Source organism: Mustela nigripes, chromosome 3, assembly GCF_022355385.1.
Source record: "Mustela nigripes isolate SB6536 chromosome 3, MUSNIG.SB6536, whole genome shotgun sequence".
Classification (NCBI taxonomy): Eukaryota; Metazoa; Chordata; class Mammalia; order Carnivora; family Mustelidae; genus Mustela; species Mustela nigripes.
In genome coordinates, this window is record NC_081559.1 from 116,020,158 (window position 1) to 116,041,281 (window position 21,124).

General features: G+C 39.9%; 2 pseudogenes; one reads left to right on the forward strand and one right to left on the reverse strand.

Annotated features, from left to right (window-relative positions):
* Positions 1 to 14,136: 14,136 nt before the first annotated feature.
* On the reverse strand, positions 14,137 to 14,757 carry LOC132014521 (sorting and assembly machinery component 50 homolog; annotated as a pseudogene).
* A 160-nt stretch (positions 14,758 to 14,917) lies between these two features.
* LOC132014522 (SWI/SNF-related matrix-associated actin-dependent regulator of chromatin subfamily E member 1-like) lies at positions 14,918 to 16,148 on the forward strand (annotated as a pseudogene).
* The last annotated feature ends 4,976 nt before the right edge of the window (positions 16,149 to 21,124 follow it).

Sequence of the window (21,124 nt, forward strand, 5' to 3'; positions counted from 1 at the left end):
AGTGATGCTAAATGCTGGGTGTGCAAAGATGAAGGGGATTTGGTCTCTCTCTCTCTCTCTCTTTTTTTTTTTTTTTTTTTTGCATCTTTAAGGAATACAAACTGAACAGAATGGAATTAGGATCTAAGGGTCAATGGTGTGCTACTCTGGTCCAGAAGTGTACACACTTATTAGAAGTGTGGTACTATTATGATATCTTTGAAAATACAATTACTGAACAATGCCTTGCGGGTTTTCAAATTTTGCATCCCCCAATCCTTAGCAAGGCTGAATGAGCTGTGGCAGATGTTGTTGATATGCTTACTCAACCCCACGCACTCATCCTCCTGCTTAGATACTTCTGAATAAAAGTTCCAAGGAAACATGGTTTACTGAGGAAAAGAGGGCAGTGTTGGCTGGAGAGCTTGCAATCCTTTCTTCATCTCAGTTAAAACCTTTATTTTCATGGAATGATGAATTGGCAACTGAATGTGTAGAAGGTCATGATACCACAGAAAGTGGTCACTGTGATACTGATGGCAAAGAGGAGGAAACAGGGAGTAATAGCATTGTTGAACCATGCTTGACAGGCTATCTCCACCGGTTTTTATGTGACAAATAGGTTCGTATTTGTGTAGGTCACCTTTCCTTGATATTCTCTTCCTTGCAGCGAAACACATTCCCATGGGAAACAAAGGTCCTATACAGTCTGGCCCGTGCTTTACTGTTCCACTCTTACTGTTCCACTCTTACTGCACTCCATTCTGCAGCATGTGGCTGTGCAGGCATCGTTCCAGGGTAGACAGGGTGGGTTACGCATTCTCATTCCACCCTTATTGCACTCCATTTTGCAGCTTGAGACTGCGAGCACCATTCTCAGGGTAGACAATGCGGACGGTGCCAAACCCCAGTCCAGGGGTGCCCATGCTGACTTTTGTTCTGCGCCTGTTTCCAGACCCATCTCTGGGTCTTTACAGTGCTCTTCAGTTCACTTAGAATGCTTTTTCCATCCTACCTCACCCCAGCCCCAGCCACTGCTTCCTGCCTTGGCCAACTCCTTATCCTCTGAGTCCAATCTCAGTTTAAACGTCACTGTCCAAGGAACCCTTCCACAGACTTCCATATGCTAAGTGAGGACCCTTTGATTTGTACTCTCCTAACACCCCTTTCCTTCAAAACACTTACCATAGTTGTATACAAATAATTGTTTGGATCATTAAAAAGTGACTTATTTCTCCTGCTTGATTGCAAGTGACCAGACCCATGTATTTTTTTTTATAACATTTATTTATTTACGAGAGGGAGACAGAGGGCAGAATGGTGGGACAGAGTGGGAGGGGGAGAGGAAAAAGAATCTCCAGCAGACTCCACACTGAGAGTAGAGCCAAATGGGAGCTTGATCTCACAATCCTGAGTTCATGACCTGAGTTGAAATTAAGAGTTGGACACTTAACAAACCGAGCTACCCAGCAGCCCCCAGGCCCATGTATTTTTGTATATTATGTGTATGCAGAAGCCAGCAAAGTGCATGCTACATGATAGGAACTCAATAAATGTTTTCTGAATGACCACACAAAGAAGAAATGGATTAACTCATTTTTAATGAACTCAGTTATGTATTTCTTAAATGCCATTAGGTAGGCTGAAGAGCAGGAAGCCACAGGGATTCATTAAAGCTGTGAAATTCCCAGTCTGCCTGCCAACAATGGGCAGCTGACCTCACCAGAGGCCAGCAGCCTGGGTGTGTCCAGACAATGGAACTCGGGCCAGGACAGGATGAGCACTGGGCAGAGGAGGTTTGTCAGTGCAATCGAGGAAGTGGGAGGCTCCCTGCAGCCACGCCACAGACGTGCCCCCTCTGAGACAGCCATGTGCTAGTTTTCATGTGCTGCCACTGCTTCCCAGTCCTGACCTCCTCCTTCCTTCCTGCTTCCTTTCTGAAGATGAGTGACAGACAACCCCTTCAAGATCTAGGGACAGCTTGTCTACTCCAACAGCCAGCACAGGAGAGCTCCAGGGCTGCTCAAGGCTGACAAACATGATTTACCACAAAAGCACCATTTGTTTTAATCTTTGGGGGAAAATGGGATATGATGAGACATAAAGAAACATTATTTCCCAAAGGTAGATTCCATTTCTTTAACCATTTATAAGTCTCAAAAAATAAATTATGACTATTTGGGGATTGATATTATATTTCAATGACTTCTCCAGCTGTTGCTATGTTACATACATTCTGGAGCATTCTTTTATCCAGTTGAAAGCCTGTTGCTCACACACAGCAGTGGTGATAGTACCAGTAGTTGTTTCTGTGTGCAGCCTAGACACAATGATACATCCACACTCTGGGAAAGTGTGAGGCTCCTTGCATGGGGGTGAGGAAAACAAGCTATGATTTTTTGTTCTTGTGATTGATTAAATTTGGCTTTTGTGAGCCTATAAAAAGCTAGGCAGTGGGCTGACTCTGAGCTCAGTATTAATATGCACAACTGTTAGCAGGTGCTCTCACTTCTGAGGAACATTGTGCTCATTTAACAAACAGGGGACAACTCTCTGATTTCCTCAAAGCTGTGTCCAGGTTATGATGATCCTGCCCTGGGCCAGGGTTACTGGGAGTGTCCAAGCATGTCCTGGGGAACCATGACATGTCTTCTACTTCTTCCTGTGTGTGAGCCATGGGGAAAGCATGGAATTAAGATGAGATTACATTTTTACTCTCTATTAATAGATACCAAAAGGTATAGCTACTGATTGTATGAGTTTTTTTTTTTTAAATACAGTATAGAAGTATCATTTAGCATTATTATATCAGTGATTCAAAGTTTTCTTATTTTTTTTTTTTTGCTCTGAATTGTACTGGAATTCGGAAAGTTCCTGTATTCCTGTATTTATCTCACATTAAAGTGATCATATCGCCCTATTTAATCTCTTTTACTTAACTATATCTCTTCCCTTGTTCTTATATATCCACATGTCGAAACGTTTTTCTCCTCCTCCCTGCCCATTTCCTTTCTCTACAGAGCCTCAAACAAGGTCCACTTCCTCCATCAACCATACAGACTGGGGGTCCTCTTGGCCACCTTCTGAGTGAACATAAGAAGACCCAGGCCCTACTTTATAAGCGGAGGTTTGTGACATACATAGGCAGGCACTCTAAAAGTTCTGCATTGTATCTTGTTTTCACAGAACATAAAATGTCACATGGTTTTGAATTTGGGCCTGACCTACAACCTTGACATTAGGGATTATGCACTGTGACAAAGGGAAGAAAATTCCTTTGTGAACAGACTCAGGGTTACTAAGCAGATGGAGCAAACAGCTGACTGGGAAGTTCAAGCCTGAAGCAGGTGGCAGGATCCTCCAAACAGCAGCAAATCCCCATGTCAGGAGGCACAGTGAAAGCAGCAGCATGAGTGGGGGACTGCAGCCACATGTGCCAGGACGGCCAGAGTCCACGGATGGAAGTCACTTCCCAGTGGAGCCCTGCCAGACAGCGAGGCAGATGAGTCAGCCTTGAAAATGATCCCAGTCATGACCTGGTGGGATTGGAGAGAACAGAAGGGACAGTCAGGGACCAACAGGTGGGCTGGCCCACAGGAAGGGGTCACAGACTCACAGCAGGTGGCAGAGCAGATGGAAGAGAAATATGGACACGGGCAGGTGGGCAGGGTGCCGACTGGGGGTGGGGGCTGTGGGACATGCAAGCTCCAGCCCTTTGATCCCATCTGACTGCAGGTGCTGCTCCCAGCTCACTAAGGCCAGAGGTGTCAAAGAGCAACTTGTTCTTTCAGGCCATTGACCTGTTTTTAAAGGAAACGGCTTGGGAAGTCTGGAACAACAGTCACTTTTAAATTAACAGTTTGGGACTTCTTTCTCTTAGTGCAACTTTCAAAGTGCCAAAGGGAGCGAAAGAAGACCTAATTTTTCCAAAGAATCTGTTTATAAAACAGTACTGTAAAGGATAAAGTGAATTGACAGAGTATTTCAGTGAGCATTTAATGAGATGGCGATGGCACAGAGACATTGGCTGCCCAATGTGCTCATGAACACTGACTGGAGACAGGAGACCTGAAGGTGATCCAGCTCTGAACTGGCGTATGGCTGGAGCATGTCACTATGTGGTCCCCAGTGTAGTTCCCAAATCTGTGCCTGCAGACAAGCTTGGCTACACATGGAAAGTGTAAGTCAGGCAAAGTGGGGAACCACCTGAAATAAGTGGGCTGCTGTCCTTAATAAGCTATAGTTAGTTTTTGGAGGTCAGACTTTGGAACCACATGTACTTGAGCTGTGTTCTGTTACCACAACCATGCTCATATCTCGGTAGTTGGGGGAAGAGTCCAACTAAAAGCTAATCCCAGTATTTGTACAGTGCTTATAACCTGCAACGTGCTTTCTCTTTTCTATTCTTATTCCCTCCTCCTCCCCCTCCTCCCCCCTCCCTCTCCTCCTCCTCATCCTTCTTCTTCCAATTTTACTAATATGGAAGTGAGAACTGTCATATAGTTTGGAGCAGAGCTGGGATTCCAACTTTAGGTATTGAAAGATACTCCAGGCCAAGGTGGAAGGAGGTCAGTTTTCAAAGGAAGAAGTAGACTGATATAACTAGCAGAGTCTGGAGTCAGAGATGTCAGAAATAGCAGCAACCAACAAGAGACTTCAAGAAGAGCTCCAGACATAGCCTGGATGGGCAGGTGCTGGTGAATGAAGTGCAGTGACCATAGTTCAAGGCCAGCTGACAAGGTCTGAGGATACTCCGGGCCCTGGCAGAGAGGAGAGCTGGCCTCTTAGCAAAGGTCTCTGGAATAGAACCTCCCTGAGGACCCTTGGCAGATTGTCTGTGTCTTAGAACATTCTTTCAAATTCAAGTTGGCATTTTAAATGAAAGCAGAGGTAATCTCCTCCAAAATTTATTCTTAAACAGGATTGTCCTCTTCATGGAATATCATTTTCATATCTCCCATACACTGAATCTGACATATTCAGGAAGTATTTGAGCCCATGCAGTTTTGTAAGACTTTTTCCAAGTAATCATAATTAGTTTTTAAGAATACTGAAGAAGGAAGCTAGAGAGTTAAACTTTTGAAAATCCATATCCTCAAGACATATGTGAAATTTTCAGGTGTGTTTTGCTGTTTGATTCAAACCTCAGGATGTGGCTTGTGTCACTGAACCCAAGTGAAGGTGTTCTAAAAATCACTCTTTCCCCCTCTGCTCCTGGCCAGTCTTCTCACTGTGTATTCTGTGTTCTACCATAATCATTAGGTTTTGAAAAGCTGAATTCCAACTTCTGACTCTTTGTCAGTAATCCCGTGGACAGTGGATTGGATGGAAGTCATCTTAGCTTGTATTTTGAAGGCTCCACCATTTTCTGTCTCTGTTCCTGCCATAGGTCTCCTTTCCCTAAATACTCTTTCTCCTCTTCCTGCCTTCTGCATCCTCTAAACCTTTGGCTTTTCAACAATTCACCTTTGTTTTCCAGGTCATACAAAATGTGATCAGGGAATGTTCAAAAGAGAATTCAAAGAGAAAGATTCTGGTAAAAAAGAGGTGGACATTCAAAGGCATACCTGATACCCCTGCTCTGAGAGAGGCAGGGAAATGGCAGTACGGTACAAAAGAAAACACCTTAAGAAAATGGACACAGTTTTTGAAATCTTGTCTGATTCCTGCTAGGTCATCTGCTCAACTTGCACAAAACTGGGAGGAGGGCCATTTGGACTTGGTTCGTGCTCTCCTTTGTATCTACATCACCTCCATATCCATTCTTAATTATAAGGAAAAAATTGCTTTAATTAGAAAAAGTGTGTTAAGTAATGATCCTTTTGGGGAAAAGTCTACTTTTTATTTTTTTATACTTTTTATTTTTTATATACTTTTTATTTTTTATACTTTTTATTTTTTTATACATTTTATCGAAGTTTAATTATGAGGAGTGTTAGCTCTTTAGGGGAAAAAAAAAACTTAGAAAAAATTTTTTTAAATAAAATGAGTTTTGGATAGTGGAGGCATCCAGTGCCCACCTAGAGCACTGAAGTCAACTCATCCCCAGTGACCTCACTTACCTGAGGTGCTTGTACACAAATACCATAGCCTTAGCGCATGGCTGGAAGCATCCCAAGGAGTGGAGAAGCATTGGCAGACCAAGTTCAAAAACCTGGGTCCATTTTATGGATCAATGAATTTAACCCAGTAAATCAAGATTTCCTTTTCACCTGCATTAAGGGTTTGAAACAGTGTTTTGGGTACCAGATGGCAGATGTGGTCTATGGTGATATCTATGAGTGCATTCGCAGGGTGATGCCAGGATGCCAGCTGCCTGTGTTTTTATTCTGCAGAGATTCCATATGAGTCACTCTGAAGATAAGCTCAAAGAAGTTGGTACAGCCTCATTTTCAGAAGCAAAACAAAGCAACAGGGTGTAGTACAGCCAACATCCCACAAGCATGATGTGACAATACTTAAGAGTAAAGACTATTTTATACCTGCACATTCGCCTTATATTTGAACTTCAGTTTGGAGCTGGAAGTGAGGCCTTCTCAGCCTATTCCTAAAGCTAGACAAGTTTCATTTTCTGTACACCTGGTCATATGGACCCAATGATACACAGCAAAAAGCTGCACCTCTTCCCACAGTTTGGACATGGTGGTGAAATCCAGATAAAGGATAGGTGTCCTGAGAGAAGACACTTTGTCATCACTGATCACAGAGAAATTGGGTTGGAAACTGGTTTCCTATAGGCTTCTCAGCAATTATGACAAAGTGATTTCCTAGGTCAATCTTGATTTCATAAATGTTAAAAATAAATGTCTGGAAGTTCCAGAATTTGATGATAAAAATTGAAAACAAGTGAAGAGCAGTGAAAACAGATTTTGATGTTTCCTAGACTTTTTTCATTGGTTACCCACATTTACTCTATTTATTTATTTTTTTATTTGAGAAAGAGAGAAAGAGAGTGAGAGAGAAAGTGCACACAGTTGGGGGAGGAGAAGAGGGAGAGAGACAAGCAGACTGCACTGAGTTCAGAGCCAAACGCACGGTTTGATTCCATGACACTGAAATCATGACCTGAACCAAAATCAAGAGTTGGTTAGCCAACTGACTGCACCACCCACGTTCCCCCCACATCTACTTTAAAGTGAACAATCTTATGTAGCTAATGCTGTTCAATACTTTGACATTGAAGTGTTAAATATATTTTATTTCCTATAGGAATGCACTTGAAAGATATTGAGAAAAGGGAAAGCAAACCCAGTGAAGGATTTTTGAGATAAGAAAAAGAAATGTTAATCTGACATCTATGGTAATGAAATAATAATATTATCTTGCTTGATGTATTGTGGCAGCTACTATCACCCCTAGATGGAGCAGCGCTAGACTGTCAGGCTGGAGACCAGTTGGAAAGTTATCCTCCACTAGCCGGATGTGCACAGACTCCTCACATAGGATAAGAAAGGCCGCTCAGCCCGAGTGTGGCTCACTGATCCAGGGGAACCTTCCTGGGAGTGGTGAGCCGTCCTGAGAGGTGCTTACTGGGCAGACTCCCAGAAAAATAACACATTACCTGCCTGAGCCTGCTGGCTGAGTTAGGAGCTTTTGGTTTATGTGTGGATACAAAAAATGTCAATAGCATCTTGCTTTGAAGAATACTTCTCAGTTTTCTCAAGTGTTCTCAAGTCTATTAGACCCTGGTGGCCATTCAAGGTCATGAGGAAAACAATGCTGCAGGCTTTCCCACAGCTGGGCAGGAACGTGTATTTATTCCAAGTTGGTGAGGGACTATGGAAGGTAAAACGAGAAGGTGGAAACTATGGGTCAAAAGGGGAGCATGGAAACATGAAGGGGAATTCTGATTTTGCATCTTTCAGATTCAAGGTGAATGACACAGGTAGGTTGGGAGAGTGGCTCTAGATCTGGGAAAATAATATCGTTCTGCTTCCTTTTCATAACCGCAGAGGTACTGGCTGGTCCTTAGAGCAGGGCGGCCGCAAGTACCTAGCCATGTGTGCTAGGGCAGAATTGCCATCTGCAATCTAGCATTCATTTTCACTGGGTCCTACTGACTTTTTCCATCCATTATTGCGCTTTAAAATTTATGTTTATATAAAGATTCTGTTACTATCTTCCCAAAGTTAGGCAACACTGAAGATTGCCCTGGGCTACACGACCTATAGCATGAAATTTTAAAAAAAAACGCAAATTTATTTGTCTCTATTAATAACTTCCTAGTTTTAGGTGCCTGGGTGGCTCAGTGGGTTAAGCCTTGAACTCCTGGTTTCAGCTCAGGTCAAATCTCATGGTGGTGAGATCAGTCCCACATTGGGCTCAGGCTCAGCGGGGGGTCCACGTGAAGATTCTCCCTCTCTGCCAAATAAATAAATAAATTTTAAAAAAATAAAAAGTCTCCTATTCTCATTCACTCATAACAAGAATGTGAATTTCACTGTATTTTAAGAGTAAATATAGGAATAATCTAAAAAAGAGACTTACCACAAAGGAAGCCTTTTGTTATTGTTGTTTTTCTGATAATCTATAATTTCACCACTTTGATAAGACTTTTTTATCATTAATAGCTGAGAATATAAATCTAGGAATATTACATGTGAAAAATATGACTAGAAGAGGTGAGACTGTATGATGTTTTAAAGAATTCTGACAACCATGACTTATGAATAAGCAGAGGAAGATACTTAGTAAGTTATTTCCTTGTGTGGTGTGATAAACACTCATTTACTTTAATTTGTGGAATCTTTTGGCTTATTGAAAATTACCCATCATAATTTATCAGAATTACTAAATTTTGAAGGAAAAAATTAGCTAGAGGCAAGTGTTTAAAGTTTAGTGATAATTTAAAAGTAATTTATTATTTTCTATAAGTTCAAAGACAATATGGGATCTTGCTTTGCTTCAATGGCACTATTATAAATAATAACTAGTATTGACGTTTTAATAAAAGAAGAAATAATATCTATTTTTAGTAAATACTCATTATTTTACATATGTTACATCATTTATTTGTTCTTTAAAGTTTTTTTTATTTATTTATTTATTTATTTATTTATTTATTTAAGAGGAAGAGAGAGGGGAAAGGGAGAGAGCACAAGCAAGGGGAGCAGCAGAAGGAGAAGCAGGCTCCCTATTGAGCAAAGGGTTCAGCATGGGCTTGAACCCATGATTCTGGTACCTGAACTGAAAGCAGATGTTTGGCTGAACCCCCCAGGTACCCCATATTATATCATTTAATACAAAAAAAGGTATATGTTAAGTAGGCATTTTTCTTTCTGTTTTACACATGAGAAAACTGGGGCTCATTTAAAAATTCAAGAAGACAAAACTAGGTAAATTCTGAGGCTAAGGTGACAGAACTGGGATTTTACACAAAGGGGTGTGTGTGTGTGTGTGTGTGTGTGTGTGTGTGTCTTCAAAGTCTGTTGCCTTAACCATTATGCTGTAGTAGAAGTATGTTTATTAGAAATTGCCAGATGTTGAAAGAGAAGTTCATTTTTTTTTTTAAGATTTTATTTATTTATTTGACAAACAGAGATCACAAGTAGGCAGACAGGCAGGCAGGCAGAGAGAGAGAGAGGAGGAAGCAGGCTTCCTGCTAAGCAGAGAGCCCGGGATCATGACCTGAGCTGAAGGCAGAGGCCTTAACCCACTGAGCCACCCAGGTGCCCCAAAAGAGAAGTTCTAAAGAGATTCAGGTAAGATGTGGTATAATGTAAAGTCCTACTAGAGCAATATGATGAGAGAAGGTCTTAGAATATAGAATATTGCCAGATTAGTGAGGATGAGGCATGGCCAATAAGAGACTCAGCTGCAGGTGAATATTTACTTAGGGGATTTGAAGAAAAACATAGACTGAGAGGACAAGTCACATTTCTGATCCTGATTAATGTTCTGTTGTCAAAGAATTGTGAAAGTAAGTACTTATGAGGCAATTCAGTAATTGTGAATGGTGTTTCCAACCCATAGCCACTGTAAGCAAGTTATTTGAATTCCATAGCTGGATACTTGCAATGAAAATATTATCAGAGTGATAAAATGGTACCTTGAGTCGCACAATCACTTTCAGTTCCCAGAAGTTGGGAAATTCTAAATGAGAAAAATTAATAATGAAATGTCATTTGTAGAAAACTGGTTTTCTTGGTAATTGGAAATATTGGAACTTGAATCTCGGGTTAATTATCTAATTCTTTGATAAATTATTATTTTGATTCTTCATTTGAAAATAGAAGCAAAATTCTGTTTCTATCTTCTTTTTGAGAGTGTGAGTCAAATAAACAAAATAAAGTGGGCAAAACTTTGGATTTCTTAGTAAGAGAATACTATGGAGGGACTTCTTACTACAGATTCGTTTCTGAGTGGACTCCAGATTTCATTGGTTTATTTAGATGCCAGGCATCTAATTAGCTAACAGTACACAATAGAAATGATATGAACTATTGGAACTCAGGTTTGTAGCATGGAGACTTTGAGTTTTAATTTTGTCCCTTTAAGGCTGAAGACATATATTTGTCTTGTCTTCTAATTTTCTTTATTTTAAGAGAGGACTAGTATGCACTTCCTTAAAGGAACCCTGAGGTGTATACCAGAGCCATTGTCAAAATGATGTAGTTGGATTCTTATGACAATGTTCTGTGATGCTCAAGTTCTCCAAGTCATTGTTTTTTATCCCTAATTCAATGACCTGTTAATACCAAACTTGTCAAATGTGGTTTTATTTCTATAATTCAAAGTAATCAAGGCAGTTATTTTCTCTTAACTACTGATTCTACTGTATCTTCATCTTCTTGGTCTTTTACTGGTGGCAATATCTAGGATAGCAAAGTATAATGTGAAGGAAAGTGATGCTTGGTTTAAATGCATGCAGGGGAGGAGGAATTGGAAAAATAGAACATGGGCATGCTATAAGACTAACAGAAATGTCTTTCTTCATATTGCTTGATAGTTTTTTTTAAATTTTTTAAAGTAGGCTGTACACTCAATGTGGGACTTAACCTCACAACCCTGAGATCAAGAGTCCTTGCTCTACAAACTAAGACAGCCAGGCACTCCTCATTCAACAGTTTTTGACACTAGCTCAATCAGGTGTGAGATCTTTGATCATTTACAATGAATAAAAGTAGACAGAATTTTGGTAATATGCTAAAGGGCACACAGTTATCCAATTGTTGAAAGGAGCTTAAATGCAACCCCCTTGCTATCAGTAGAGGGTAGAAGAGAAGTATGGTGTCTAAAGCAGCTGCAGGAGAGGAAGCTTCAGATGTAAAAGACAGCTAGAAGTGACAGAAAAAAGAGGACAAGGTATGTCCGCAAAGGCAAAGGAAAGAAAAGTGAAAATGAACTTTTGGGACTTTATCAAGATCAAAAGTTTCTGCACAGCAAAAGGAATAGTCAACAAAACAAAGAGGCAGCACACGGAATGGGAGAAGATATTCACAAATGACAATACAGACAAAAGGCTGATATCCAAGATCTATAAAGAGCTCCTCAAACTCAACACACACACAAAACACACAGATAATCATGTCAAAAAATGGGCAGAAGACATGAACAGACACTTCTCCAATGAAGACATACAAATGGCTACCAGACACATGGAAAAATGTCCATCATCATTAGCCATCAGGGAGATTCAAATCAAAACCACATTGAGATACCACTTGATAGCAGTTAGAATGGCCAAAATTAACAGGACAGTAAACAAGTGTTGAAGAGGATGTGGAAAAAGGGGAACCCTCTTACACTGTTGGTGGGAATGCAAGTTGGTGCAGCCACTTTGGATAACAGTGTTGAGATTCCTCAAAAAATTAAAAATAGAGCTACCCTATTACCCTGCAATTGCACTACTGGATATTTACACCAAAGACACTCATGTAGTGAAAAGAAGGGCTGTCTGTACCCCAATTCACATAGCCCCAATGGCCACAGTCACCAAACTGTGGAAAGAACCAAGATGCCCTTCAATGGATGAATGGATAAGGAAGATATAGTTCATATATATAATGGAATATTATGCCTCATCAGAAATGATGAATTACCAAATTATATCAACATGGACAGGACTGGAAGAGATTATGCTGAGTAAAATAAGTCGAGCAGTTAAAGAGTCAGTTATCATATGGTTTCACTTACTTGTGGAGCATAAGGAATAACATGGAGGACACTGGGAGATGGAAAGAAGAAGTGAGTTGGTGGAAATCAGAGGGGAGGACAAGCCATGAGAGACTGTGGACTCAGAGAAACAAACTAAGGGTTTTGGAGGGGTAGGGTTTGGGGAGTTGGGTGAGCCTGGTGGTGGGTATTATGGAGGGCATGTATTGCATGGAGCACTAGGTGTGGTGCGTAAACAATGAATTTTGGAACAATGAAAAAAAAGTAATTTAATTTAATTTAAAAAAAGAGGACAGAATCAGATGTGTGAACAGAAATGTATTCTCAATGAATTCCTCATGGAAACATGCCTTTCATATCTTCAAAACACACTTTCACTTTATTTAGATTCCATTTGAAAGATCTAGCAGATTCAAAGTGATAAAGTTCAGTCTACATTTTCTAGATGGGTTGTTTGTATAATTTTCTTTCAAATGAATTGGATCAAATTTATTTCTGTGCCAGAGTCATATAGGAATAATTTATTCCCCAATACTTTCAAAATGCCTAACAAATCATTTATTTTTGCATCTTAGAATTGGCATTCCTAGCTTAGAGATAAGTATATTGAGTAAAAAAAGAAAGAAAATCTAACTCACTGATCTTTAAACACTGTGTTTGGAAGGAACTCAATCTATGTACCACTCATGAGGTTTTGTTCTTTCCAGTCTCTAATTTTCTTTAATAATAATTATATATTATATATATATGTATGTGTATATATATACACTATATACACATACATATATATATATACACTATATATACACTATATATACACACATACATATATATACACTATATATACACATACATATATGTGTATATATATACACATACATATATATATATTTACAAAAGTAGATAGAAATCATGCAATACACAGCCCCCCCATTATCAACATGCCTCACCAGATAGTACATTTATTACAATTGATGAACCTATATTGACACATTGTAATCACCCAAAAGTTCATAGTTTACAATGTGGTTCAGTCTCAACATGGCCAATGTGTAAGAACCTGTATCTATCATTACAGCATCATATAGAGTAGACTCATTACCCTAAGCGTCCTCTGTGCTTTGTCTATTCATTTCTATCTACCACACACCACCCACTCCTGGAAATCACTGCTTTTTTGTTTTGTTTTGTTGATTGGTTTGTTTGTTTTACTGTCTCCATAGATTTCCTTTTCCAGAATGTCATATAGCTGGAATCATATAGTATGTAGCCTTTCCAGATTGGCTTCTTTCACTTAACAGTATGATGTAAGATTCCTCTGTGTCTTGTCATGGCTCCATAGATTATTTATTTTAGAAGTAAGTACTATTGTACTATTGTACTTACCATTGTCTGGCTGTACCACAGTATCCTTTCACATACTGAAGGACTGATATCTTGGTTACTTTCAAGTTCTGGCAATTATGGATAAAGGTGCTGTAAACATCTTACAGGTTGTTGTGTAGACATACACTTTCAGCTCCTTTAAGTTATGTCACCCAGGTTAGATATGGGATAATGTAAAAGCCCACTAGAGCAATATGATGTTAGACGGTCTTAGAATACAGAATATTGCCAGATTATTGAGGCTAAGGCATGGCCAACAAGAGATTCAGCTGCAGGTGAATATTTACTTAGGGGATTTGAAGAAGAACACAGACTGAGAGGGCAAGTCACATTTCTGATCCTGATTAATGTTCTGTTGTCAAAGAATTGTGAAAGTAAGTACTTATGAGGCAATCCAGTAATTGGTGTTTCCAACCCATAGCCACTGTAAGCAAGTTATTTCCAATTCCATAGCTGAATACTTGCAGTGGAAACATTATCAGAGTGATAAAATGATAAGTGATAAAGTGAAATGATAAAGTGAAAAGTGATAAATATTATTTTATTTTATTTTTGCCTTTAAAATTTTTTTTACATGGTTTCCCATGAGGACTGCAAAGAACAGCATGGTCGTGTTTCCTTGGTGAGAAAGTGTGTAGCCTCCAGCACACGTGTCAGCTACTGGAACCTGATCCCAGCTCCAAAATGGACACCATCACATATCCTGTCACCTTTCTGCACACTTATGGGGACACAGTAATTCAGTTACAGCTGGGTGATGTTGCCAAGCCCGAGGATGATATTGGCACCATAAAACCAGCAGATACACTCAGCCAGCTTCTGGATATGAGCCTTGGGGTCCTCCCCATAGTTGAGGTTGTGGAGGTTCTCTGCATTGAGGAAGAAGGGTATTCTGAAGAGTTCCCCGAAGCTGCCCTGGCCTGGCCTGGCCTGGCCTGGCAGGAAAGGCAGTGGAGTGTACACATGCAGGCCGCCGGCCCAGTATTCCTCTCCACCCAGATAGTTGCCTTTGCTCTGTGGTCCAACACTATGTGTCCTGAACAGAAGAATACTGGACGGTCCTCTGAGGTAAAACCTGTCCACAATACTTGATGGTTTATCATCAGTGGGCACCAACATCCCACCCCAGAGAGACGCTGAGAAAACTGAACCAAATACAAGTTGTTGTTTCAACTGAAGGTCGAAATCTTCTTTTATGAAGCTCACATTCCCTCTGGTGTAGCCAGCCAGCTCCTGGTTAACTTTCAACAAGGCCCCTCTTCTGGGCAAGATGGAGTGTCACACCGAGGAGTAATTGCTGTATCACATAGTTAGAGTGTGTTTAGGTTTTAAGAAACTACCAAACAGGGGACAAAGGGAAATGAGGCCGGAGCTGCGGGCCCTTTTTCTGCCCGCGGTGTCTCAGATTCATTCTTAACTGAGAACTTAATCTTCCAAAATGTCAAAAAGACCATCTGATGCCCCACCTCCCACCCCAGCTCCTGAAACACAAATGCCCAGCACACCAGGGTTTGTGAGATACAATCCATACAGTCATCTCGCCTACAACAACTACAGGCCTGAGGGAACCCGGCACCAACAGCCGGGTCATGGCATCCTCTGGTATTACAATTCCAAAACCCCAAAGTGACCAGATAAGCCACTGATGCCCTACATGAGGTACAGCAGAAAGGTCTGGGACCAAGTAAAAGCTTCCAACCCTGACCTAAAGTTGTGGGAGATTGGCAAGATTATTGGTGGCATGTGGCAAAATCTCACTGATGAAGACAAACAAGAATAATTAAACGAATACGAAGCAGAAAAGATAGAGTACAATGAATCTATGAAGGCCTATCATAATTTCCCCACATACCTTGCTTACATAAATGCAAAAAGTCGTGCAGAAGCTGCTTTAGAGGAAGAAAGTCAACAGAGACAGTCTTGCATGGAGAAAGAAGAGCCGTACATGAGCATCCAGCCTGCTGAAGATCCAGACGGTTATGATGATGGCTTTTCAATGAAGCATACAGCCACCGCCCGTTTTCAGAGAAACCACCACCTCATCAGTGAAATCCTCAGTGAGAGTGTGATGCCAGATGTTCGGTCAGTTGTCACAACAGCTAGAGTGCAGGTCCTCAAACGACAGGTCCAGTCCTTAATGGTTCATCAGCGAAAACTAGAAGCTGAACTTCTTCAAATAGAGGAGTGCCACCAGGAAAAGAAGAGGAAATTCCTGGAAAGCACAGATTCATTTAACAATGAACTTAAAAGGTTGTGCGGTTTAAAAGAATAAGTGGATATGGAAAAAATTGCTGCTGAAATTGCACAGGCAGAGGAGCAGGCTCGGAAAAGGCAGGAGGAAAGAGAGAAAGAGGCAGCAGAGCAAGCTGAACGCAGTCAGAGCAGCATGGTTCCTGAGGAAGAGCAAGCTGCGAGTAAGACCGAAGAGAAGAAGGACAACGAGAGCATCCCAATGGAGACAGAGGAGACACACCTTGAGGAAGCGACAGAAAGCCAACAGAATGGTGAAGAAGGCACATCTACTCCAGAGGACAAGGAGAGCGGGAAGGAGGGGGTGGGACAGTATGGCTGAGGAAGGGACCAGTGATAGTAACACTGGCTGGGAGAGCAACAGTGCCACCATGGAGGAGCCGCCAACAGACCCCGCCCCAGAAGAGGAGAAGAAAGAATCAATGTTGCCTTGTTTTATGTGTTCTAAATATTTTTTTAAATGGAAAAAAAAATTTTTTTAGTTTAAAAGAAAAAAGAAAAAGAAAAAGAAACTACCAGTCTTCTAGAGTAGCTATATCATTTTGCATTTCTGTCAGCAATGAAAGTGAGTCCCTCTTGCTTCACACACCCTCCAGCATTTATTGTTGCCAGTATCTTGGATTTTGACCATTCTGATAGATATCTAATTTTATCTCATTATTGGTTTTAATTTACACTTCCCTAATGACATATGATGTTGAACACCATTTCATATGCTCATTTGCCATATGTATAGCTTGTTTGGCGAGGGGTCTGTTAAGAACTTTGGCTCAGTTTTTAATGAAGTTGTTTCTTTTGTTATTGTTGAGTTTTAAGGGTTCTTTGGATAACAGTCTTGTATCAGACATGTCTTTTGCAAATGTCCCCCAGTCTGTGACTTATACTTTCATTCTCTTGACATTATCTTTTGCAGAGCAGAGGTTTTTAATTTTAGTGAATTTATGGTCTGTGCCTAGAGTCATTTTTTTTTTGGTATGTAGATGTCCGCTTGTACATGTACATGTGCAGCAACGCACCATTTGTTGAAGAGGCCATTTTTGCTAGGTTGTATTGCCTTTGCTCCTTGTCAAAGATCAGCTGATTATATTTATGTGGGTCTAATTCTGGGCTTTCTATTCTATTCCATTTATCTACTTGCTTTTTAATTTGTTTTTCTAAAAGCATACTGTCTTGATTACTATAGATTTGCAGTAACTCTTAAAGCTGGGTAATATCAGACCTCCAACTTTGTTCTTCTTCTTCAATATTGTGTTGGCTATTTTAGCTCATTGTCTCTCCATATAAACTTTAGAATCAGCTTATCAATATCCACAAAATAAGTTGTTGGGATTTTTATTGCAATTACCTTGAATCTATAGATCAAGTTGGCAAATATTGATATCTAGAGAATATTAAGTCTTCCTGTCTATAAACATGGACTATCTCACCATTTGCTTAGTTCTTCTTTGATTTATCAGTTTTATAGTTTTTTTTTCATACAGAGCTTGTACACATTTTAAGAATTATACATAATTATTTAGTTTTTAGAACCTAATGTAAATGGTATTGTGTTTTAAATTTCAAATTCCACTTGTTCTTTGCTCATGTATAAGGATGTATTTGGATTTTGTATATTAACCTTGTATCTTGCAATATTACTATAATCACTTGTTAGTTTCAGGAAGGTTTTTGTTTTGTTTTATTTATTTTTTTTCTTTCAGACTTTCTATATACATGATCATGTCATCTGTAAACTAGAATAGCTTTATTTCTTCATCCACGTTCTGTATTTTGTTTCCCCACCCCACCCCTTTGATGGGACAGGATGACTCAAGAAGGCTGAATTTGATATTTCCCTTTCTCCAGGTTAATTAGAGTCTGATGATAACCCAGCAAGTTAGGTTTTGGTTAACTAGTTCTTCCCAAAGTCAAGCCTTGCTAAAAAGAGCAATCTGGAGTATTTCAAAAAAGTTACTTTTCCCCTCCCACTACTAGATGCACAAGGAAATATTTATCTGATATTTACTGTGGGAACATTGGCTGTGCTCCTGGAGGTAAATCCCACAATATTGTGCTCTCCCTACCTCACATATGACTGAGACCTCCTGGATTCTTTAACTCTCAGACTTGTCTTCATCCAGTCTCTAGAAATTTGTCAAATACAGTTCAGGTTTTCCTACTCAGGCATTGGTTTCCACAGTGATTTATGCTCCTGAGACTGTTCTGGTAAACTGTGACTCTGTATTTGTCTGTCTGTCCAATCTTGGGAGTAGTGGTCTAGCCCATGTCCTTGCCTCCCTATGGATCCAAGAATAGTTGCTGGTTGTTTAGTATGTTTAATTTTTTACTTATTTTTAGAACAGAGTGGTAACTTCCGAGCTCCACAGGAAACCAAAAACTGAAGTTTCATTAGAGATATTTACATTAATTCCTGCATGTAGTTTATTTCTTGGACTACAGTTAGATGATGTTCCCCTTTCCTAGAATTTCTAGACATATGTTTTGTGTAGCACTGGTACTTATATGACAGGATTGTAATAATAAGTTTAGTTAACAAAATATTATACAGGAATATTCATTCATTCATTCATTCATTCATTCATCAAATAAGGCTTCTACGTGCCAGGCACCATTCTAGATTCTGAAATAATAGTGAGCAAGACAAACAAAACTGTTTGTTTCCTAGAGTTGACGTTCTAGTTGTCAACACAGACAATGACCACAATAAATAAGAAAAAATTTAGTATATTAATTAATGGTACATGCTATGAAGGAAAATGGAACATAGGGAGAAAGGAGTATTGGAGGTGGATTGCTTCTATTTTACACTGGGCAGAAGACTGAGAAGGTGACATTGAAGTGAAGACCTATAGAAACCGTGACATTTGGGATGTCCAGTACAAAGGCACTGAGACAAGAACATGACTGGTGTGTTGATAAGGTGACTGTTGTGTCTAGAACAACATGTGTATAGGGTGTGTATAGGGTGGTTAGTGAAAGGTGAAGTCAGAAAAAGGACCCAAAGGCCACATGATGGGAGGCATTGGGGATGGTTGAAAGGTTTTGGCTATTTAATCTGCATAAAATGAGGTAAATGCATACCTGCATATCTGCATAAAATGGGAGAATTCTGTACAGAGAAATATCATTATATAACACTTTTAATAATTTAATTTATTAAATATTTCAAAAAATTTTAAAACTTTTACCTTGGGTTAGTTTTAGATTTCGAAGAATTAGCAAGAAAGTATAGAGAGTTCCCATAAGCTTTTCATCCAACTTCCCCTAATGTTAACATATTACTTAAGCATGGTGCATTTTTTAAAACTAAATTAGTATTGATACCATATGATCAACTAAACTATAGTTTTTATCCAAATCTCACCAGTTATTCCAATAATGTCTCTTTTCCATTTTGGCATCCATCTGGAAATACTGCACTTAGTGATCCATGTTTTTAATGGGATCCCTCAAGCTGCTCTGTTGAGAATGGAGTAAATGTCAGAGGTATAAAAGGTAGAGAGGAGTCATGGATGGCCCCATGGGTTTTTGTCTGAGCACCTAGGAGAAAGGAGTTGCCAGTTTCTGAGATGAGGAAGAATCTGAGAAGAGGAGGTTTACAAAGACTAGCAAGCATTCATTTTGGGATAGGTTAGGGATGAGCTGCCTGCTAACAGTTGGTCTAGTGTAGGTTTTTTATAGATATAGAACCCTGGGTGAATACAGCCTTTAAATAGCCATTCAGTTTAAATCACGTCTTTTCCTTGGATTTGCAAATAGTATTATTTAAGATGACTTTATTAGCAAGTGACAAGGTAACAATTCCCAAACTGGCTTAGACATAAGAAATGCTGTCCCCTCCCATAGCTGAAACTACAGGACCAAACATTTTCCTCAAGCACAGGGTCTTTTTTTTTTTTTTTTATGTGCTCTGCTATCCTCAGTGTCTGCTGCAAGACCAAGCAAAGCTGGTCATTTTGTTTGGAGTGGCAGAATAGCTACTGGCGGCAGTTTGGGCTTCACCCTTTTCCTTCGTTTTGGAGTAAGGATAGGGAGAGAGTGATCAGTCCCCAGATCTTTGTGGTAAGGCCAACTTAAGTTTGGTGCCCATGGGGCAGAGAAGTGCCCTGTGCTTATTGGCTTGCATCAGGGTTTCTCACCTAGAGTGATTCTGCCCCTTTCCCCCGGGCACATATGGCAATGTCTGGAGGCATTTTGAGTTGTTATAACTGGTGGGGGTGGTGCTACTGACAACTAGCATATAGAGGCTGAGGATGAGGTTAACCATCCTGCAGTGCCCTGGACAGCACCCCATTACAAAGCATCACCCTGCCCAAACTTCAGTAGTGTAAAAGGTAGGAAAATAAGAATTGAACTGAGTTGAAGTCACCTCCTATTGAACCTCTTGGAGAAAATGTAGATACCTGAACAAACCATAGATTTTTTTTTTTCTAGGAAGAACAGGGAGGCAAACCTTGAGGTGTACCCCACTTTTCTCTTCAGGCTTTTCTGCTGCTACTAAACATGTTGAAATCAGTTCTCTGCAGACTCACTGGGATGATCTTTGCTGGTCTTCCTCCTTTTTTCTACCCTGTGAATGACCTCTGTACATGTCCCACTTCCTTTTATAAGACAGAAGGAAGACGGAGAGAAATTTGCATATCTTTTCTTTGAAGCTTCATGGTTTTTTAAAAACTTCTTCTCTAGAAAATGCTAGAGAAAGAGTGTAACTTTTAACATTCAGAATATTTATGGAAGTCCCAACATTTTCTTTCCTACTTACCAATCCAGTGGACCTAATAATAATTCTTGAGGATTACTTGTTTTAATGTAATTTTAATTTAATTTAATTTTTTCAGCATTCATGCTTTGTCTCTCCTCCAGTTTACCCCAATTCACTTTTCCTTTCCTTCTCTTAATGTCCTCCATGTTATTCCTTATGCTCCACAAGTAAGCAAAACCATATGACAATTGACTTTCTCTGCTTGACTTGTTCCACTCAACATAATCTCCTCTAGTCCCATCCATGTTGTTACAAAAGTTGGATATTCATCCTTTCTGATGACTGTGTAATATTCCATGGTATACATGAATGATATCTTCTTTATCCATTAATCTGCTGAAAGGCATTTTGGCTCTTTCCACAGTTTGGTGATTATGGCCATTGTTGCTTCTTTTCACTACATGGGTACCTTTGGGGTAAATAGCCAGTAGTGCAATGGCAGCGTCATAAGGTAGCTCTATTTTTAATTTTTTGAGGAACCTCCACACTGTTTTCCAAAGTGGCTGCACCAACTTGCATTCCCACCAACAGTTAGGAGGATTCTCCTTTCTTCACATCCTCTCCAACACTTGTTGTTTCCTGTCCTGTTAATTTTGGCCATTCTAACTGGTATAAGGTGTTATCTTAATGTGC